Consider the following 21,884-nt stretch of genomic DNA (forward strand, 5'->3'; position numbering starts at 1 on the left):
ATTACTTGGTGATACAAGCTTTATATAATATTATGTTTTATTTGTATCTTGTATTTCTTTTTTTTTTTTTTTTTTTGCTGTTTCAGTAGCAAAATTTATTCCAAATACGTAGATGGCTCCTCTCCTCTCCTTTTATCTAACAGTTGGTGGGAGGGGACAGTTCAGTAAAGAGTAACAGATGCTTTTCCAATAATGTCTTGCTTTGGGTTTCATAAGAATTGAGTAGGAAATGGTAGATATATTCCACTACATTTTAGAAAAGTTCCTCACCTCTCCCAGACTACTTAAAAAATTTTTATTATATCTAAATATACATGGAATTTGCCATTTTCACCATGCAAGTGTACAGTTCAGTGGCATTAAGTACATTCACATTGTTGTGCAAGTATCACCACCATCTGTCTCTAGAACTTTTTCAGCTTCCCCAACTGAAATTCCGTACCCTTGAAACACTAATTCCCCATTCCCAACCAGCCCTTGGCAACCACCATTCTACTCTTAGACTACTTTTTGACTTAGTTTCTCCTTCACATAATAAAAGAGAGGGTCCATTGCTGACTATAGGATTGCTTCTATATATGCAGGCCTTCTTGCACATTCATGATCAAATTTATTGTAAGAAAGGTAAGAGAAAATGGGACTGGAGAAAGAAAGGAGACAGCTGGATAGGGATTTTCATACTGGGCCTACTATCCACAGGCCTCGGCAGCCCTGCCATGGATCTGGCCGGTTCTTTCACATCAAGAAGTTCATCTTGTGAGCCATTTCCATGTTGTAGATTCGGAGACAGGTTTCGTAGCTTTCCCGTCGTCGTTGGCAACAAGGCTTTTCATAGTACTGCCGTCGCAGTACCACTGTCGCTTAATGTCCTCAATGGGCCCATCCATGGTGAGGATTCTGTTTAGGGTCCTGTATGCACCTTCTATGTTCCCTTCCTGTACCATCACAGTCCTGGCAATGAACTTCAGATGTTTTGCCATGACCTTGGAATTTAAATCTTCACTCTGCAGGACCCAACTCCCTCAGGAACCAGCCGCCACCTGTATCTTGTATTTCTTTTGGAAAACATGTTCTTTTCAAATAATTAGTTCCAAGATTAGGTTAAAGATATATAAGTTTAAAATAAAATATATTCCAAGTCAATGTCATGCTAATAGCAGATGCTGAAAAACAAGAAGTTATGAAGGGATATCAACAGTCAGGGAATAGAGAAATGGCATCCATGATATTTCCATGACACAGTTCTTCCCCCTTGGAAAAAAACAGAGATTATGAATTGATAGATATTAACATCTGTGGCCAGCAGTGTTGGACAACTTTGGTGTAGGTTTAAATAAGATGGACAATTAGATTGAAGCATTGTTGGGATTTTGCCAGGCAAACATGATGAAAGGACAACAGGATCAAAAAAGTGAACAATATTTCTAGGAACTGAAGTTGAACTGAAGAACATGTTGGAGCCAGGTATGAAAGGAAGTGAAGCTACAGGGGCCTGGTAGAAATAACAAACATTCCCATATGCACATAATTACTCTGTGACAGCTTACCTATTTCATCCATGAAAATATGAAATTATATATGCCTTGCATCCTAAATCCCAAAGCAGTTCTTCAGAGTTTCCAGCTCTGTTACTGGAGAGACGCATGTTCTTATCAAGTCATTAAATCAGAACAATAATCCTCAGGATTATGTGTACATGAAAGCATTCTATAAACTATCATTGCTGTTGCTTTGAAGGAAAAATACAGAAATGTATGACAATTTTATAAAGATACTAAACAACCTAATTCCCTTTCCTAGGGAAGGATCAAGATGAGACAAGGACAGCTTAAGGAGTTACAAACCTTTCCACAGAATTTAAGATCAACCTATGCAGACTTTAGTGATGTAAAGTAGGAGTAAAGTCTACGATATTATCACATACTCATTATAAATTGCTTCTTTGACCATCAAACATTTCAGCTTAGTATTTTTCATTTAAACACCTGAAAATAAATATATTGGTTTATATGCTTTTCTTGCTTGATACATCATCTCTTAAATAATAAATATCATTTTGTATCCTCTCCATCCTGTTGCATAGGGAAATGGAGCTTCGTGATAAGTGCATTATAGCAATTCAGATAATTTTATCTGCCATAATTCAAGGTTTAAGTTACAAATTCAAGGATTTCAACAGAAAAAAAATTTGTCTCTCTGTAAGAATACACAGATGATAATAACAAAATTCAAACATAATTTAACTTAGAATACTACCACAACAAATGAACTAAAATCATACACCCTATCACTTACTCATTTTACTTCAGCTATTTTAATTTCATGCTTTGGAGGAACAGAAAAACAAAAAACACAAAATAAGATCCAGTGGACATATGTCTTGCAGAATAAAAGTATTAAAATTCATGACCTTATTTCTCTGTTTTAAGGAAAATTTGGGTTCTACTTTGAGTAGCAGAAACAGTGAGTTACAATATTCCTTTAAACAAACTATTATAATCTTAATATAACACTAAGATATTATAATATCTGTTAGTCAAACTGTAGGGAGTAGTAGAAGAAAACCACACTTTAATTAAAAAATGTTGAAACTACCTGACATTTTCTTTCTCTTGTTTATCAACATAAGCCAAAGCACCTATTAAAGCTTGCTTTGGGTGTGCATATAAAGCTACATGTGGACAAGCCAATGGAAAGGAGGTTTGTACCTATTTAAGCCAAAGGACCTGGTTCCAGCATTGGAGGCCTAGGTAGTTGTAGTAAGTGGAAAAATCTAGAGAAAACATGGAGAGAAATTTTCCAATATACCAAAACGGCCATTTTTAAATGATAATACCCAATGTTGGGCATTTCTATCAGCAGTTGTGTTGCTCAGTTTAATTCAAAGGCTCTGGTGCTTGATGACTCTAGAGACCTTCCATGTCAATTTTAAAGTCATGCCCCACCAAGAGTTACCATCACAATTTCCAATCACTTCCCAAGAGCCTCAATGTTGAGACACTGATTTTTATACTCAAGAGGAAGTATACTTATATGTAATTGTTGAAGTTTCAATGACTAACCTGAACATGGTTAGTTTTAATGCATTTTCATGGATAATACAATAGCATAATGAAATTTATTCCTATTATAATAAAAACACATTTCAACCAGTTCAATGATGGCAATAGTCTGAAAACTTGATATTGAACTGCCCCACAATGCTGAGTCTTGGGAATAAAGTTATTATTAAAGAAGAGAGTGCCCTTCTTGTGTCTAGCTGATACAAAAGAAGTCACAAGGGAGTCTCTTGGCTCAGGAAAACAACAAACAAATAAGTTGATTCTGCTAAGTGAATTCTTTCTTGAAGTATCAAGCTAGAATTGATTATAGGAGTTCATGATAAACAACCCTATTCTATAGCTAAAAAGTAGTACTATTTGAAAGATGAAAGTGGTATAACACAATGTGAGTACCTTAGTACTATGAAGAAAGTTGTCAGACCTAAATGAAGTGCCAACAGTGATGGGGTCGAGGGTTTGCTGAACAATGCTGAAATAAATATGCCCAGAATATTAAAATAAGCAAGAAACCAGTTATCAATAAAGTATCATCCTCAGAAAAAATACAAGCAATGTTCTCTTATAAATTGTTTATTTTTTCAGTGTCTGTGGTACCATCAACTGTACTTTTCTAATTATTGTATACATTTATCTTTTCATATTTTCCATTTGCTTTTTCTTTAGAAAAACCCCATATATTAGACCCATATTTTGGGGTATATTTAGGCCCTTTAGGCCCATATTTTGGGGTATATTTATTTTTTTGACAATATACTTTTATCTTTAATTTTCTTTAATTTTATCTTTTACATCACTAATTATCAGTAGCTTCATTCTTTTTTTTTTAAAGATTTTATTTGTTTGAGAGAGAGAGAATGAGAGATAGAGAGCACGAGAGGGAAGAGGGTCAGAGGGAGAAGCAGACTCCCTGCTGAGCAGGGAGGGCGATGGGGGACTCGATCCCGGGACTCCAGGATCATGACCTGAGCCGAAGGCAGTCGCTTAACCAACTGAGCCACCCAGGCGCCCAAGTAGCTTCATTCTTATAAGTATATTGTTACCACGCATTTTCTAGTTTCTCAAGCTAAATAGTTTATATTTATTATGAGACTTTGTTTTAATAAAACTAATTTTCTCCAAATAAAGTAATGGCTAATGTCACATAAGCCATAATGCAAGCTGATCTTTTGTTGTTTATATAGATAATTTGTGCTATTTTAAATATTTTCTTTAACTGAGGGTTTCTGTTTTAAATTACAGGATTTTTATAGTAATTGTACTGTTGGTTTCTAGTTTTATTGGCCATAATAAGAAATGTGACTTGCAAAATCTCTAAATTTTTAGTAGGTTATGGTCTTACTCATTTTTTAATCATTGTACATGCCTGTGAACCAAAAAATAATGCTTGCTCTTTGCACATAAGCTAGAATATTTCTTTAGTATATACTGCTTTGGGCTTTTAATTACATAAGTAAAATGCAAGGTAGTCTGGCTTTTTTATTGAATTGATCACTAACATTTTGCTATATTAAAACCTACTACCATAATTTTACTCGGTCCAAGTCATTTTTATTTCTATTGTCCTAGGTTTGGCCCACTTAAGTAATATGGTCTTAACAGTCACCAATAGTTATTCGCTCTTCTTTGAGTACTTTTGCATTTTAATCACCTATGGAGTCTCTGAATCGTGTATTGGAAATTGTATTTTTTATGTAATGTGATAATTGATAATGTGGTTTTATGCTTATACTTTAATTTCATTTTATCTATTTATCATTGTTATGTTTGTTCTCATTTTTACTCTTTCTGGCAAGTTTATTTTTTTTTCCATATTATTCCCCACACCCACCACCACTGGTTACTTTGGAAAGATAATCACACTTCATTATTATTACTGTTTGTATATCCATTCTTTTTTTTTTTAAGATTTTATTTATTTGAGAGACAGGGAGAGAGAGAGCACGAGAACATGAGCAGGGGGAGGGGTAAAGGGAGAAGCAGACTCCCCGCTGAGCAGAGAGCCTGACACTGGGATCATGACCTGAGCCCAAGCCAGACGCTTAGCTGACTGAGCCACCCAGGTGTCCCATATATATATATATCCGTTCCTAACAGTTATAATGAAACCTACATTTCACTACTGATGAATCCAGATTAAGTAGTCATGCTACCAACCAAGATAGATTACTTGACCTTTGTATTTCCGTGGCCCAAATGAAATTATAAGGATGCTTTCACTCCAAGTCTGTCTCCACTTGGCCAACCACCCACATCATATATTCATTTTATACTATCCTCACCCTTTTAAAAGATGACTCAACCCTTTTGTATTATTCTTGAATAATTTCTTACATAGGATCGATGGGTGACATACCAATTGCATCTTGTATTCTCCAAAAAAAAAAAATTTTTTTCCTAAGATTAGAATGTTCTCTTAGCTATATATGTGATCCTTAGAGTTCTGGCGTTAAACTAAATAATCAGTTATATGTTGTTCTTTTGCTCCCACTTGATATTGTGGCCTTTAATTTCAATATTAGTTGGGAGCCATGGAGCCTTTAAGTCATTCTTCTACCTCTGAAAAGGTTCTGTTATTTCTTTCGTTATTACCTATCCTCTATTTATTTTTCTTTCCTTCTTCGTCATCAGTTACCTATCTTTCACTTCTGATTTCCATTTCTTTATATTTGCCCATCTTGTAACCTACTTATGCCACTTGGTTTCCTAGATATCTATTTTTTTAGTTATTTTACTGAATTGTAAAATCCAATTTCAGAAAGTAATTTTGTTGTTGTTGCTCCATTTCATCTACTCGAAAGTTTGATTCATTTTTTTCTGCGCTAATCCTCCATGCTATTTATCCATTGGTTTTGCCTCAATATTAATCACCTCTTTTAACTACTGAGTGTGTTCATCCTGAGTCAGTGAATTAGTCATTTGTAACCCTGGCCACATTAGAAGCACATGAGAAGATTTTAAAATCTACCGATACTTGGACCACAGACAGCCGCAGCTATTTGACTTCGTGGTCTGTACAGCATCCAGGCATAGGTATTTTTAGAAGTTCTAACATGCATCCAAGGACTGAGATCCACTATCTTTCAAGAAGGACAGTGACCCTGCATGCTCATGGTTGTAATTCCTACATTGTCTACATAAACTGCAAGCCAGTGGGCCATGAACAACTAAACAGCTCTTGCCAGAGTCAGAGCAGTAAGCTGCTGCCCTGAGGGGGATGACAGAGAGGAAGACTCCCTGGAGCTTTTAGGACATACGGCCTCCTCCAGACAAGGAGAGATGTGGTAAATTCAGCCCCTCTGGCCAGTTGCTGTCTAGCTCTGTGCAGATTTAAACAATGAGAAAGCCCATCCAAGGACCAGAGGCCAGTGGGAGCAGACACTGGCAGCGCTTTTCTGAGATCTGCCCCCATCCACGGGCAAAGGAGAGGCTCGGGCCGTCACTCCAGACACTTAAGTCCCCTGCACCTGCTCTCGTTCAGAGACATCTCTGGAAATACCACCATCAGAAACACACCCTCCAGGCCCCATCTGTGATACTCAGTGGGTGGAAGAGGGAGCCAGGTATGCTTATCCAGGCCATCACCTTCAGTGATGGGCATGGCTGTGCACTCCACATGCCATAGCACAATGCCGTCACAGATGTGCGGCGTACACAGTCACTAAATCTTTGACAGTAAAGGAGGTCTGAGACATCCCTGCCCTACAATCTGAATCTTGGGGAATCTTCCAATTCCAAAGTGATATAGTGACTGTTTTAAGAATGCCTACCTACAAATCAACTACGCTTAGAAATCAATGCTGATATGGGCATCTGGCTGGCTCAGTCGGTTAAGCTTCTGCCTTCAGCTCAGGTCATGATCTCAGGGTCCTGGGATCTAGCCTTGCATTGGGCTCCCTGCTCAGCAGGGAAATCTGCTTCTCCTTCTCCCACTCCCCTCAACCTCTGCTCTTGTGTGCGCACACTCTCTCTCTCTCAAAAAAAATTTTTAAATCTTTAAAAAAAAAATCAATACTGATACTTTATTCTTACTATCCCTACTTATTAAAACTGTATTTTTTCCCATTTATATATTGGTGATTCCCACCCTTTGCGAGAGTTCAGAAAGCAGAAAACATATTTGGTGAATCCCAATGTCCTGCATAATGACTGATACCTAGTAAGTAGTCAGTAAGTATTTGTTGTTGAAAGAATACACTATTTTCCACTGAGCACCTCCTCACAGGGGCACTAAAAGATTAAATCAGATAATATATGTAAAATGCTTAGTTTCTTGCACAAATTAAATAATAAATAAACTATAATAAATAATAATGAAATAAAATAATAAATAATAAAATAATAAATAAAATTTCACTTGAATCAAATTCCTGCTTCTTTCAAACAGACCTAAGCATGTCATTCAATCTTCTCTTTCACTGATAACAGAAAATTTATAACAAATATATATTAATCATTTTATTTCTTAATAATAGAGCCCTGTACTCTTTCCCAGCCCCTTGTCCATATATGTTGTGTTAAGTGCAATACTGCGATTTAAGAAGAGAAAAACACTTTCAGTTTCCATGCCAATTATTTTACAATGGTCCCTGAATCCCCAGACATTAAGAATGATTCTGTCAGATTTAACTATAGTGTACACATGCCACACATGCATTGTTCTACAGTGACTGTGCAGAATGTCAACAGCACCAACATTGAGGGTAATTAGGTGATTCACAAAACTAACTCTGATTCTAAAAGCTAAAAACTAATAAAAGCTAATAAACTACTCTGAAATTTGCTAATAGTCACATCCTCCCCCGCTAAGCAATGTGGGATTTAAAAAAATTAAAACAAAAAAAATTCATACAGTATCTTTAATGTTTTTCTGTCTATTAACATCTTGGTAGAAATCTTAAAGAGAACAAAATAGCTGACTCTATTTATTTATTTTCCAAATATCCCTCTGGCATTTTGTGATAATTATGTGAAGTACTAATGGCATTTAAATTTTATTTAGTCATTAGACTTCTTCAGAGTTTTAGTTCCAGAATCCAAAGTGCTTTATGAAGAATTTATAAGCCCCATTATCCAGAAAGTAAAGAGCAAAAGAACTCATTTAATTTTGCATAACTGTGTGCTGATGTTTTTGCCTATATTTATGGAAGTAGGAGGTCAGAATTCCACTAAGTTTAATGGCATCACCAGCAGCAGCATTATCATCATCATAAAATAATAAAATCATTGTTTATTGAGCCCTTATAATATGCTTGACACCATTCTAGATGTTTAACCTCACAATAACCCTATGAGGCAATGATTATTAATTACATTATACAGGCAAGGAAACTGAAGCTCAGAGAGTTTTAGTAACTTGCCTAACGTTGCACAGCAGCTAAGAACCAAGCCACTGTTTAGATTCAGGTCTGACTCTTAACACTTGTTTTACTAACACATGCTATACTATCACACATCTATGTGTATGAGACTTATCTGATGTCCCTAAAGCTATTGATAGAGTAGGCAGTTAGTCAGACAGGAGATGGAGGCAAAAGCGGTGATAAATAGATGACACATTAGAAGCCTGCCTGAAGGCACAACATCTTGATTTTGTGGCTCTTAACATACTGGCCTTATGGCTTCCAACACTCCAGGGCTGACAGACCAAGAGCTACAAGTGCAGAACATGCGCTCTCCTGTTCAACCTCTGCCCCAGGGTAACCTATAGATTCATTATAATATCTTTACATTGCGGTTTTGACCGCCCTGCCCCCCCACCCGAAGACGGCCATGACTGTTCTGGCCAGAACCTTGTAGGGCCAAACACTTTCCCTCCCCGCCCATAGGAGGAGTCCCTTAGACGACTGGAAACAATCTCAGTCAGAGACCCCCCTAGCTATGACCCACAACCTGTGCAAACATAAAAAGAAAAGATATCCCTAACCCCAGTATAGTTGCCACCTCTGGGTCTCCCTGCTCTCCCACCTTGAGATTATACTGTCCTCAATAAACTGCTCTCTGCTTACTACTTTTCTTCTGGCTGTCTTTATTCAAGAGCGGATCCTCATGTAAATCTTTCGTGGGGGAATCCAAGAACCACGACCTCCATTCACACAAAGCAGACTCTCCCACTGTGGCACCGTGGGAAAACCACAATGTATAATCCATTTCTATCAAAAGTTTTATGCAAGGCTGCCCGAGCTTGTCTGGGCTTGTGTGAAGTTATGCTTACTATGAGACATACCAGGAGTAACAGGGGGAAAAATCAAGAAAGGACACCTAACGGCAAGAAATATATGAAAAGTAGGAAATCCTTTTATTAAAAAATTCTTTTTCACGAGTTCACAATAACTTCAACTGTCCAAAAAGTTTTGCCTATTGAGACCACACTTCAAAGATTAGTCAGTATATCAGTTTAGGAAGGTTTGTGCTCCTCAAGAGTTCTAAACAATTTGTATTTTTAGGTCAATCAAAAGGTCTCATTGTAGGGGTGCCTGACTGGCTCAGTTGGTGGAGCATGTGACTCTTGATCTCAGGGTTGTGAGTTCAAGCCCCATAATGAGTGTAGAGATTACTTAAAATTTTTTTAAATCTTTAAAAAATAAATGCAACTACCATTTATTTTTTTAAAGGTCTCATTATAAGATTGATTCAATCAGTAATTTGATCAAGAAAATCTCTTTATATAATTAGTACAAAGATCACCTGTTTTCAAGCTTCTATCCAAAAGAACATATAGTTCAAGTCATCATATTTGGAAAGAATCCATGGGTGATGGGGAAAGGATGCAGAGAGATGATCTACCAGTACTACTGTGGGAACCATGTGGAACCCCTAGGAATACTGACTGGAAAACCAAGATCCTTATGACTCATATTGTTTACAAAGTTCGTTTTGCTGGGTTGAGGCTGAGCCTCTTGAACTAGACCAGTCAGTTACCTTTACTTGGACTTAACTTCTACCTATGGAAGACATAAATTGTCAGCATGTAGAATGCTCCCTCGTTCCCCTCCCAGGCAATGTCTCCCACCCGAGGAAGTGCCTTCTATAACTGTTGATTCATTTTGCCTGTTCTTGAACTTCACATAAATGGAATCATACAGTATGACTAGATTTAGACCTGGATTCTGGTGCTTTTCATTATATCTACAAGATCATCCATAGTGTCCTGTGTAGCAAAAGTTTATTTTTCTACCTGTGTTATATTGTCTTAAATGAATATATCACTATGTCTCCATTCTCCTGCTGATGGGCATTTAGCTGCTTTCTAGAACTAGGGTATTGTGAATAAAGTTGCTATGCACAATCTTGTGCTCGCCTTTTGGTACATTCGATTCTCAATGGTAATATCTATAAATAGGTTTGCTGATCCACAGGGTAAGCATAAGTTTAGCTTTAATACATACATCCAACTAGTTGCATCAATTTAAAATTGAGATTTGTTTTATGGATCAGCATACATCTTGAAAGCTCCATGGCACACGAAAGAGATGTGTATTCTAGCTACAGAATGTTGTGTTTTATAAACAATTAGATCAAGGAGGTTAATAGCACTGTTCATATCTTCTATTCTTTATTGATTTTTATGTCTACTTACCTTACTTATTGAGAGGACATGTTAATATCTCCAACTATGATTGTGCAACTGTCTATTTTCCCTTTAATTCTGGCTATTTTTGCTTCACATAATTGGAAGCTCTATTAGGCACATATGTATTAATAATTGTTATGTCTTTGTGATAAGTTGGCCTTGTTTTCATTATAAAATGTCCCTCTTTATCAATTCTTATCTCAAGGTCTATCTTGTCTAATATTAATATAGTCATTGCATCTTTCCCTTGTTTATTGCTTGCATGCCCTATCTTTCCCCATCCTTTTGCTGTCATTTTTTATCCGCTTTTATAATTAAAGTATGTTTCTGTAGATAGGGTTTAACTGGATCCTGCTTTTTCCCCCTCCTGTCAGACAACCTCCATCATTTAACTGGTATAGTCATTCCATTTACATTGAATATGATTTTAGAGACAGCTTGATTTTGGTTTACCATTTTGCTATTTGATTTCTCATCGTTCCATCTGTTTCCTTTTCTCCATCCCTTCTTTTCTGCCTCATTTTGAGGCAAAATATCCTTAGTATTTCATTTAAGTTCATTGGCTTTTTAGCTATATATCTCTGCATCCTTTTCATGTTAACTAGAGGTTACATCATGAATAGTACAATTATCACTATCAATTTTATGTTAATAGTGTAACATCTTACATAAAATGTATTAATTTCAATAGTATCAGTCTACTAGCCCCAAATCCCCACTCTCTGTGCTATTGTTGATACATATTCTTACCCTTATATTTATAAAAGGAACAATTAGAATAAGTTACAGACTGCCCAATTTAGAGTTGTCATTTCTGCTTTAAATAATCAAATGGTGAAAAATGTCATTGTCTCTCCCATGGACCACTACAGTAGCCTCTCGGCAGACTCTCCACTTTCACTCTTGCCCTCCTTTTTATGTCACTACTTACACAACAGCCAGAGATACTTGCTTTCAAATGTGAAATGGATGATGCTATATGTCCCAAGCTTAATTTGCTTCAAAGACTTTCCAGGATGAAATGCAGACTCCCAGAAGTGGTCTTGTATTAATCTTCTAAGACTTCTATAACAAAACACCACAGACTGGGTTGCTTAAACAACAGAAATTTATCTTCTCACAATTCTGGAAGTTAGAAGTCCATGATCAAGGTGTCAGTAAATTCAGTTTCCGGCAAGATCTCTCTTCCTGACAGACAACTTCCTTCTTGCAATGCCCCCACACGGTCTTTCCTCTGTGAATACAGAGAGAGCCCTCTGGTCTCTTCTTCTTATAAAAACACTAGTGCTATCATGTGAGACCTCACTCTCATGAGTTCATTTAACCTTAATTTACCTCCTTAGAGGCCCTATATCCAAATTTAGTCACATTGGGGATTAGGGTTTCAACATATGAATTTGGGAGGGGGACACAATTCAGCCCATAAATAATGGGCCTGGGCCTAAGGAAGAAAAGATCTGTCTAGCTTATATACAACCCAACACGACACACAGCACAAACATAACAGCTTATGCCTATTAAACAATGCAGGATGCACTGCAGGATGGACCTCCCTAGGCCTGTCTGTATAAGCATAACTTGTATGGACTCTTAGATCCTGCCTCTCAGAGCAGTTTGAATTCTCAAAAAAGGAATCATATTTTGAACAGGTGAAATTACAGTACAATTTAAACCTAGCAATGATCCAGGCACAGCCAGTCAGAATGCCTCTGTGCCCCCATGTTACATCTCTGTGCAAGGCCTGAGTACACTTGGATAGAGTCCTACATGCTCAGGAGAACTCCAAACACAGAAGTAGGTGATATTCAGGAGCCCCAAAAAGAAGGCCAGGGAAAAGGAGAGATGGTGAGTTAAAACTAAGCGAGCTTGGGGCACCTGGGTGGCTCAGTCATTAAGCGTCTGTCTTCAGCTCAGGTCATGACCCCAGGGTCCTGGGATCGAGCCCTGCATCGGGCTCCCTGGTTTTTTTTTAATTTTTTATTCTTATGTTAATCACCATATATTACATCATTTGTTTTTGATGTAGTGTGCCATGATTCATTGTTTGTTCATAACACCCAGTGCTCCATGCAGAATGTGCCCTCTTTAATACCCATCACCAGGCTAACCTACCCCCTACCCTCCTCCCCTCTAGAACCCTCAGTTTGTTTTTCAGAGTCCATCATCTCTCATGGTTCGTCTCCCCCTCTGACTTACTCCCCTTCATTCTTCCTCTCCTGCTATCTTCTTTTTTTCTTAAAGTATGTTGTGTTATTTGTTTCAGAAGTACAGATCTGTGATTCAACAGTCTTGCACACTTCACAGCGCTCACCGTAGCACATACCCTCCCCAATGTCTATCACCCAGCCACCCCATCCCTCCCACCCCCCACCACTCCAGTAACACTCAGTTTGTTCCTGAGATTAAGAATTCCTCATATCAGTGAGGTCATAGGATACATGTCTTTCTCTGATTGACTTATTTCACTAAGCATAACACCCTCCAGTTCCATCCACGTCGTTGCAAATGGCAAGATCTCATTCCTTTTGATGGCCGCATAATATTCCATTGTGTATATATACCACATCTTCTTTATCCATTCGTCTGTCGATGGGCATCTTGGCTCTTTCCACAGTTTGGCTATTGTGGACATTGCTGCTAGAAACATTGGGGTGCACGTCCCCCTTCAGGTCCCTACATTTGTATCTTTGTGGTAAATACCCAGTAGTGCAATTGCTGGATCGAACGGTAGCTCTAATTTCAACTGTTTGAGGAACCTCCATACTGTCTTCCAGAGTGGTTGCACCAGCTTGCATTCCCACCAGCAGTGTAGGAGGGATCCCCTTTCTCCGCATCCCCGCCAACATCTGTCGTTCCCTGACTTGTTAATTTTAGCCATTCTGACGGGTGTGAGGTGGTATCTCATTGAGGTTTTGATTTGGATTTCCCTGATGCTGAGCAATGTTGAGCACTTTTTCATGTGCTGTTGACCATTTGGATGTCTTCTTTGGAAAAATGTCTGTTCATGTCTTCTGCCCATTTCTTGATTGGATTATTTGTTCTTTGGGTGTTGAGTTGGATAAGTTCTTCATAGATTTTGGATACTAGCCCTTTATCTGATATGTCATTTGCAAATATTTTCTCCCATTCTGTCGGTTGTCTTTTGGTTTTGTGGACTGTTTCTTTTGCTGTGCAAAAGCTTTTTATCTTGATGAAATCCCAATAGTTCATTTTTGCCCTGGCTTCCCGTGCCTTTGGCAATGTTTTGGGAAGAAGTTGCTGCGGCTGAGGTCGAAGAGGTTGCTACCTGTGTTCTCCTTTAGGATTTTGATGGACTCCTGTCTCACGTTTAGGTCTTTCAACCATTTGGAGTCTATTTTTGTGTGTGGTGTAAGGAAATGGTCCAGTTTCATTCTTCTGCATGTGCCTGTCCAATTTTCCCAACACCATTTGTTGAAGAGATTGTCTTTATTCCATTGGACATTCTTTCCTGCTTTGTCAAAGATAAGTTGACCATAGAGTTGAGGGTCCATTTCTGGACTCTCGATTCTGTTCCATTGATCTATGTGTCTGTTTTTGTGCCAGTACCATACTGTCTTGATGATGACAGCTTTGTAATAGAGCTGGAAGTCCGGAATTGTGATGCCGCCAGCTTTGCTTTTCTTTTTCAATATTCCTCTGGCTATTCGGGGTCTCTTCTGGTTCCATACAAATTTTAGGATTATTTGTTCCATTTCTTTGAAAAAGTGGATGGTATTTTGATGGGGATTGCATTGAATGTGTAGATTGCTCTAGGTAGCACTGACATCTTCACAATGTTGGTTCTTCCAATCCATGAGCATGGAACGTTTTTCCATTTCTTTGTGTCTTCTTCAATTTCTTTCATGAGTATTTTATAGTTTTCTGAGTACAGATCCTTTGCCTCTTTGGTTAAATTTATTCCTAGGTATCTTATGGTTTTGGGTGCAATTGTGAATGGGATCGACTCCTTGATTTGTCTCTCTTCTGTCTTGTTGTTGGTGTATAGGAATGCCACTGATTTCTGTGCATTGATTTTATAGCCTGGTACTTGACTGAATTCCTATATGACTTCTAGCAGTTTTGGGGTGGAGTCTTTTGGGTTTTCCACATACAGTATCATATCCTCTGCAAAGAGTGAGAGTTTGACTTCCTCTTTGCCGATTTGGATGCCTTTGATTTCTTTTTGTTGTCTGATTGCTGTGGCTAGGACTTCTAATACTATGTTGAATAGCAGTGGTGAGAGTGGACATCCCTGCCGCGTTCCTGACCTTAGGGGAAAAGCTCTCAGCTTTTCCCCATTGAGAATGATATTCGCTGTACGTTTTTCGTAGATGGCTTTTATGATATTGAGGTATGTACCCTCTATCCCTATACTCTGAAGAGTTTTGATCAAGAAAGGATGCTGGACTTTGTCAAATGCTTTTTCTGCATCTATTGAGAGGATCATATGATTCTTGTTCTTTCTTTTGTTAATGTATTGTATCACGTTGATTGATTTGCGGATGTTGAACCAGCCTTGCAGCCCAGGGAAAAATCCCACTTGGTCGTGGTGAATAATCCTTTTAATGTACTGTTGGATCCTATTGGCAAGTATTTTGGTGAGAATTTTTGCATCCATGTTCATCAAGGATAGTGGTCTGTAATTCTCCTTTTGGATGGGGTCTTTGTCTGGTTTTGGGATCAAGGTAATGGTGGCCTCATAAAATGAATTTGGAAGTTTTCCTTCCTTTTCTATTTTTTGGAACAGTTTCAGGAGAATAGGTATTAATTCTTCGTGAAATGTCTGATAAAATTCCCCTGGGAAGCCATCTGGCCCTGGGTTTTTGTTTGTTGGGAGATTTTTGATGACTGCTTCAATTTCCTTAGTGGTTATAGGTCTGTTCAGGTTTTCTTTTTATTCCTGGTTCAGTTTTGGTAGTTGATACATCTCTAGGAATGCACCCATTTCTTCCAGGTTATCTAATTTGCTGGCATAGAGTTGCTCATAATATGTTCTTAGAATTGTTTGTATTTCTTTGGTGTTGGTTGTGATCTCTCCTCTTTCATTCATGATTTTGTTGATTTGGGTCATTTCTCTTTTCTTTTTGATCAGTCTGGCCAGGGGTTTATCAATCTTGTTAATTCATTCCAAGAACCAGCTCCTCGTTTCGTTGATCTGTTCTACTGTTCTTTTGGTTTCTATTTCATTGATTTCTGCTCTGATCTTTATGATTTCTCTTCTCCTGCTGGGTTTAGGCTTTATTTGCTGTTCTTTCTCCAGCTCCTTTAGCTGTAGGGTTAGGTTGTGTATTTGAGACCTTTCTTGTTTCTTGAGAAAGGCTTCTATTGCTATATACTTTCCTCTCAGGACTGCCTTTGCTGTATCCCAAAGATTTTGGACAGTTGTGTTTTCATTTTCATTGGTTTCCATGAATTCGGGTTCCCTGCTCTGCAGGAAGCCTGCTTCTCCCTCTCCCACTCCCCCTGCTTGTGTTCCCTCTCTCGCTGTGTCTCTCTCTGTCAAATAAATAAAATCTTTAAAAAAAAAAAAAAAACTAAGCGAGCTAAAAAGACACTCAAGCACTCACTTTGTAGAAGATTCAATAACTACAGCAGAAAATGCAACAGAAAAAGCAACAAAGTTGGTACAAAACTTGACCTAAAAACATAAAAAAAAAACAAAAAAATTTGACCTAATTGCTAAGCACCATCATTTTTCCATGACAAGTTATTGTTAGAGTTTGAGCAACTGCAATGGATACATTTACATATGACATTTACCCAGAAACAAGAAGTAGTTCACCAAAATAATCTGAAATTATTTTTTATAAATTATCTCAACAAAAAGGCTATGTTTCCTATCTCCTAGGCCTGTCTGAAAATGAAAAGCTATATTCTACAGTAACATGTAACAAGTCTGTCTCTCGTGTGCATGTGGTCTTTATTCATTATTTTAACAGACCTGGATGTTTGCCTAATTCATCAATAATGCTTTGCCTTATTCCATATGGCAGTTCCTTCCAAGTGCTGAAATTGACCTACCCAAATGAGGCTGTTCTCTCAATCTTTTTCATTTATTCCATAACATTTGTATTTGTTTCCTATCACTGCTGTAACAAATCACCAAAAAATTAACAGCTTACAGTTTTGTAGGTCAAACGTCTGGCAGGATCTCATTAGGCTACAATAAAGTTACTGGAAGGACTGTGTCCCTTTCTGAAGCTCTAGGGGAGGACCCTTTTCCTTGTTCATACAGGTTACTGGCAGAATTTAGTTCCTGTAGTTGCAGAACTGAGATCTCTGTCTCCTTCCTGGAAAGTAGCTGAGGGCAATTCCCAACCTCTGTAGGACACCCACATTCCTTGGCTCATTGCCCCCTCCTCCTTCTTTAAATGCAGCACTCTTTGAATCTTTCCCTCTTCTTCCACTGCATCCCTCAAAGACCAGGCCAGATTACATTGGGTCCACCTGGATAATCCAGGATAAGGTCCCCATCCATCTCTAGGTGCATACTCTTAATCACATTTTCAAAACTTCTGTTTACCATGGAAGGTAACATATTCACAGGCTCCTGGGAATAGAGTGTGGACATCTTTGAGAAGGCCATTATTCTGTCTACTACACCTGCAAGACAGTCTTTGGGTCCACATACTGGGCATCTTACTACTGCATCATTTTCAGGCTTTCTCCTCTCCTCCTCCCTATCATGTAGAGAAAGTCACTGCAAATGCACAAGGGCTATCATTTTCACTTGCACTGGATTTTTAGCCTCTCAGATTTGGTGGACACCCAAATGGTGTGACTTAATTAAGACCAGCCTTTGCCACCATCCAGCTGCAGATTCTCCACAAAGGATCCAAGGCTATATTTCTATTTTCTAATATTCATAGTCAATACCTGCAGAACACATCCTTTTTATGAACCATTAACTTCAGCATAAAATGAAAAAAGTGAGAGAACCTAGCAATAACTTGGTGTAGATTACTTCCAGGAAAGGTGCTTCAAAAATGTCTTCAATTAGGACCAAAAAAAAAATTTAATGCCTGGATGAACATTAAAAGATAAAAACAGGGGAAGGAAGGATTCCTCTTTAAATGTAAATAAATTTTAATTAAATAATTTGTTAATTGATCTAGCACTTGAATCGCTATCAAAATCATCTACAAACATTTGTCTTTTGTATTGGAAAAATAAAGCTACCAGATATGCTTTCATATGTCTGAATTCTTTCTAGATGCAAATAAAAATAAATGTTAAAATTCAGTAAAGTTAAAATGGGTTCTAGTATGTATTCATTTACTTTTGAACAATCTGCAAAAGACTAAGGGCATGTCAAAAAGGCAAAGGACTCATCTTCATGGCTGTGACCCCATTTTCTTAGTGCCAGTGGCTTTGCCCACATCTACTCCATATGGGCTATTTAGGATATAGCTTGCAAATCTCATTAGTGTATTTAAAATAAGATGTTCCTGGGGCACCTGGGTGGCTCAGTCAGTTAAGCCTCTAATCTTAATGCTCAGGTCGTGATGCCAAGGTCCTGAAATCGAGCCCCGCATCGGGCTCCCAGGTCAGCGGGGAGCCTGCTTCTCCCTCTCCCTCTGCCTGCCACTCCCCTTGCTTGTGTGCACTCTCTCTGTCAAATGAATGAATAAAATCTTTAAAAAATTAAATTAATTAAAATAAAATAGGATGTTCCTATGGTTGTCCAAGGTTGTCCACCCATCAAGATTAACCCTCCTCCTTCACTTTTTCTCCCTACCATTTATTATTCAATATGCCAAATAAAAAGCTCATTTATTTGTGCATGAATGACTAAAAAATATAATAAATGACTATACTCCAAACATATAACGACAGCCATGAGGCCCCCTGCCCTTTGATGCACTAACAAACAGTATGAGTTGCACAGTCTAGAATGTTATATAAATAATAGTGATGACATCATAGATCCTAGGAAAGGGATATGACATTTACTATGAATGAATCATTTTTCTTAGAAGGTTTTATTTGAATTCTTCTCTTCCCTTTTCACCTTAGGGTGTGTGGTGGAGTGGTGGTGTTTATTTGATTTTATCTTACTGTACACGTATCTTCTGTTGCTCAATTCAATTTTCTTCCCCTCAGGTCAACTGAACAACAAGAGCAAAGACCTAGGTGATGACAGGACAATTCTGAGTATCAACAGCCACAAGAAAGTGACTCAGCATGTGTTTTGCAGAAACCAAACTCATCCCTGCCTGACTGCCTTCAGTGGGCACATCAAGTCATCTCTGAAAAAAGAATGCAGGTTTGACGTACTGCATGGAGCACTGGGTGTTATACAAAAACAATGGATCGTGGATCACCACATCAAAAACTAATGATGTATTGTATGGTGACTAACATAACATAATAAAATTAAAAAAAAGAATGCAGGCTTGAAATAAACAAACAAAAAGCAGAATCAGACCCATAAATACTGAGAACAAATTGATGGTTGCCAGAAGGAAGGGGGCAGGGGGATGGGTAAAATAGTTGAAGGGGAGAGGGAGATAAGGGCTTCCAATTATAAAGTGAATAAGTCATGGGAATAAAAGGCACAGTATAGAAAACAGAGTCAGTATTGTAATAGCATTGTATGGTGACAGATGGTAGCTACACTTGTGGTGAGCACAGCGTAACATACCGAGAAGCTGAATCACTAGGTTGCACACCTGAAACTAATGTAACATTGTATGTCAACTATACTCAAATTTAAAAAAAAAAAAAAATTTTTTAAAGAACATAGGTTTGCTTAGAATGTTAATGTTCTGCCTTAGATAAGTTTATTAACTACCTCCAAACCAATCTCTAATATCATGGTGGAGCTCAGAGGCCATGAATTTCCTTCCCACGTGAGCTGATGGCCCTATGGCCTGGAGTCAGTCCCTAAATTCTCAGTCCAGTACAATGAACATTCTCTAGTAGAAGACTGATAAGCTTCCTTCCAACTAGAAAGCCCTATAATTTTAGTCATTAGAACAGAATGACCATTCTCTAATGATATAAAACATGCCTGGAATTCAAAGGTACAAAGGACTGTAACCTAATCCAGAAAGAGGTTTTTTCCAGATGGTATCTTGAGGTCCAGTCCACACCTACTTTCAAGAACAAAGAGAATGGCTGATGAGGAACGTCCTCTTTCAGACTATAATTCATTCTATAGATAAAAGGAAGACCTAAGAGCAAACTGTCAGTGTCCCTTCCCATACAGCCTCAGGAATGAATAATTAACTCACTTCAACCGTCATTTGTGGAATTCCAACCATGTGCCATGATGTGCTGGTTGGTATAACCACAATGAGGAATAAGAAAACAGTTCTAATACTAATCTGATCACGATAAACAAAAAATATTCTTGAAATACTCCTTGCAATACAATATGCTAAGGGTGATAATAAGTGCTGGCATAAACAGAATATGGATCAACTCTAATTTATTTAGACAAAAGGCTTGCATGTCCAAGGAAATACTATCTATATACTAAAACCATGCAGTGAGAAAAGATAAAATCAACTGCCTCTGAGAAGCTGACATTGAAACAGGACCTCTGCTTTTGCGGTAAATAAAGACATCAATTTGTCCACCCTTCATACTTACGGTAAAATCAGGATGGAATGTAAAAGGAAATAAAAGGTAATGATTTTGGAACAAAGCTGCATGATGCAAGTGTTGCATTGGGAATAAACGACAAGGAGCAAGTCAGAGCATTCTGTGCAATGAAGGTCAGTTTCCAGTCCATTCGGCAGAATCAATACAGTGCCTTGGACTTGCAATAGGTCTCATAGGTCATAGACTGACTGGGCCATGTATCAACCTCCAACCTGCATAGCTTTCAATGCCCCCTCATCGACAAGCATTGCTGAGTAAAAATCTGTGACCAGAATCTACAATTGGAGTGGAACAGTGCCCACACAAAGACTGGCTGAGAAACTGAGTGGATAACCAACAGCAAAAAGTACCATCACTTTCAGGAGACTATGTGTCAATTCTGGAATTGATTTCCAAAGTCAAAATTGAAACTGCCATCAGAGGCTACTGCTGAAATTCCATTTCATAGAGGAGTTTGTCTCAATGAAAACTGATATTCTGCACAAGTCAGAAAGATCCAGAGAATCTTATTAATGTCTGGCCTTCTTTTTGATATGGTTTTCTCATGGGAAAATATTTGACAAAATAGAATAAGAAACAGAGAAGGGGAATGGGAAGCACCAGGAAACATCATTCATTCCTCCAGGCACTCTTCCAGGTGCCAACAGTGAGCAAGGGTCAAAAATTCCTGCCCTCCTAGAGCTTATACTCCACCAAGAGGAGACAGAAAATAAACAAATAAATAAGCATGTCATATACAGTATGTGAGAAGGTGATAAGCACAGCGGAAGAAACAAAGCAGTAAAGGCAGGGAGGCAATGTGGGGGGAGCAGGGCTGCATCGGAACGGCTGGTGTTGCAGTCGGCTACAAAGTATGATATTAAAGCACAACTCTGTGATGCCACCGCTCTAAGTAACGCCATCACTGCTCACTGTCCGGGCAACGGGAACACGATCACTTGGCTTCACCCAGCTCCTGTTTATATTTGACCTCTGAGCTGGCAACCAAAAACTATACAAAGCAGGCATTCCCCAGTCCCTTGTCTCAATCTAGCAATTTATTTGATGGGCCAGAAAGATAAAACTCTGACTGTAATAATAGCTAACATTTCTATAACATTTTCTGTGATCATCCAGGCACATTCTAAGAGCTTACACGTGTTGACTAATTCAGTGGCTCATGTCACTTCAGTAAGGCATATTTATTATCAACCTGTTTTCCAGACAAGAAGACCAAGACAGTGAGGTTCACTGGAAGAGTGGATTTGGGATTCGACACCAGATGTTCCAGCTCCAGAGGCTGTGCTTTTAACTACCGCTGTACGGAGACATGGGCCTGCAGCTAACAAGCTTCCTGTTATCTCCATTTGGACAGCAAAAGGGCAACATGAAATTAATGTGCTCAAGATAAAACTTTGGATCCTTAATACATCTTCCCTCCCCGCCTTTTCAACCTCTGCACACCTGCTCCTCACCCAGGTTTCCAGAAGTGCCTTTATAAATAGCACACCATTCACACAGCTGCTCAGCCCAAAACTTAAGCTTTGATTTACCTGTCTCTCTCACACCCTTCATCTGATCTGTCTGAAAATTCTGCAAAATATTTCTCAAATCCAGCAACCTCCAATCATTTCCAGGCCGTTGTCAGGTCTCACCTACGAGAC

The 21,884-nt window shown here is 38.4% G+C and overlaps 1 pseudogene; it reads right to left on the minus strand.

Annotated features, from left to right (window-relative positions):
- Positions 1 to 675: 675 nt before the first annotated feature.
- Positions 676 to 1,028, minus strand: LOC113935457 (annotated as a pseudogene).
- Between the last annotated feature and the right edge of the window lie 20,856 nt (positions 1,029 to 21,884).

This window comes from Zalophus californianus, chromosome 17 (assembly GCF_009762305.2).
Source record: "Zalophus californianus isolate mZalCal1 chromosome 17, mZalCal1.pri.v2, whole genome shotgun sequence".
NCBI lineage: Eukaryota > Metazoa > Chordata > Mammalia > Carnivora > Otariidae > Zalophus > Zalophus californianus.